The sequence below is a fragment of the Frankliniella occidentalis genome, unplaced genomic scaffold (genome assembly GCF_000697945.3).
Source record: "Frankliniella occidentalis isolate FOCC.00 unplaced genomic scaffold, Focc_3.1 Scaffold15, whole genome shotgun sequence".
NCBI lineage: Eukaryota > Metazoa > Arthropoda > Insecta > Thysanoptera > Thripidae > Frankliniella > Frankliniella occidentalis.
In genome coordinates, this window is record NW_026267145.1 from 2,504,078 (window position 1) to 2,506,082 (window position 2,005).

General features: G+C 49.8%; 1 protein-coding gene across 1 annotated transcript in view; it reads right to left on the reverse strand.

Moving 5' to 3' along the window:
* The window catches only part of LOC113205069 (threonine aspartase 1-like), a gene marked incomplete at its 5' end in the record, with an annotated part of 95,269 nt that overhangs the window by 55,943 nt on the left and 37,321 nt on the right, over positions 1–2,005 (reverse strand).

The following is a 2,005-nucleotide window of genomic DNA, read 5'->3' on the forward strand; positions in this document are numbered from 1 at the left end:
TTTCGAATCGCGCGCCGCTCAGCAGCAAAAGCAAAATAACAAGATCCTCTTGTTTTACTAGACTAGATGAGAAAGAATGTCCCATTTTACCAGCGGACCAAGCAACGCTTTCGAAGGGCGGTAAAAGTACGCACTGGTAAAACAAAAGTCAGAACTTCACACGAAGAAATCGTTGTAAAAAAAGTTGCAAGAACTCTTTTTGGAATCACAACTCTTGTTCGTTGTTAAATTAAAAACTGATTAACTTCAGAAATTATAACGATTGGTTCACCACTATTTCCAAGTAAGATGGCAAAATGCACTATTTTTGACTACAAGAACTAATTCACAGTTGCTTCCTATCGTACCAGTGTTGGGAAATCACAAAATATTTTTAACAGTGCGTGCGGTTCAACCGCACTTTACGTCAAAAAGGACCCCGCCCCTCAAATAATATTTTAAGTTATGTCGCGCTCATTATAACAGTCGGGGGTACAAGTGAGGGGAGCATTAGGGAGAGTGGGGAGGGGGGGGGAGGGAGGAGAGGTGCGAGGGAGAGGGGGAGGAGTGGGGAGGGGGGGAAGGTGCGAGGGAGAAAGGGGGAGTGGGGAGGGGGTGCGAGGGAGAGAGGGGGCAGCAGGGAGGGATCCAATCACGATTAAACACCCCCTGCTTGTCCGACAACCCGTTTTGCTATTCTCAAGCACTTATTGCGTACACTAAATTACAATATTACAAAACAAAAACAAAAGGAGAATAGTGGTAGTCATTGAACGGTTATTTATAAAGTACCCACAAAACGATAAAGAAATCAATATTTTTAACAATTTGCCGACAAAGGCATGTGATAGGTCATGTATCAATCTGAACCGTGCGTTTATATCACCCAGCCCTGTCGACTTTCAACTGCTATTTTTACCCTCACGCACATTCTCTTTTTCCCGCGCACCCACTCCGGTCTATCGTCCTTTCACTCACCCTCTTTTCCCGTCTCAGGGGGTGGCTTACGCAGCAACGGCCACCCAGATCCAAAAGGGGCAATCGACGTGGAAATTTCGCCCGGAGCCTATTCCTCCCCCTCCAGGTCAGCCGGCGCCACCGCCCGGCGCCACCGCCCCGCCACCCCAAAGCCATCGCGGCTCCCCTCCTTCTGTCTTTTCTTTCAATTTGACCGCAGCGTCAGACCCATCAAAACGCAGACCAATAACAAAAAGAACTCGGCTTGTATGTACTGTATGGACATCGTTTTTGACAAATTCTCCCCCCCCCCCACACACACATTTTTTTTTTAAACTCGTGATAAAGCTTAGTCTGTGAAACGAAAACTTCCGCTCGCGTTTTGTTCCTCCTAGACGCTCCAGTTTCGCCCTGCAGCCACGAGACGCGCGCCAACTCACCCCGCTCTTCCTTCCCTCTCACTCCTCATTCCGACACACCAATTCAATCTCGCTGCTTCGGATGCTATTTAAATCAACGGCAAATTTCATCATCCGCTGTGATAGCAGATCCCCCTTTACGGAGCGGGCCCAGGGCACGGCGCGGGGTGGGGTGGGGCCGGGTGGGGCAGGCACCTCCACGCATGGGAGACAAACGGGCTTGGGTACAAAAACATCACAGGATTATGGGTGCGTCCTAGAAATCGAATATAATTAATGGGTCGTCATTCTTGTTTTCTTAAACCACTTTAAAAACGATAGGATAAAACGCCGAAGCAGTGCGTATTTGGTACACAGCAGCGCACAGCAGCCAGCCGACTCGCAGCGATAATATACAACAGTATTGATCGATATTAGGTTACGAGCACATATGAGAACAATGTCATAAACGGTCAAGGCTAGGCGGGTCCGTAAGGCGATACGAGACGCCCCGGCCGGGTCAGACCGCCAGTGCGGCCTGGGGCCTGCGCCCGGCCTGGGCCCAGCAAGGGGGAGTGAATCTCTTTGCAGGAGGTCTGAGCAGCGGGGAAGGGTGGAATAATTCCATTGTGGCAAAATACGCATGCATGCACAGTGTAATCGGCAGCCCC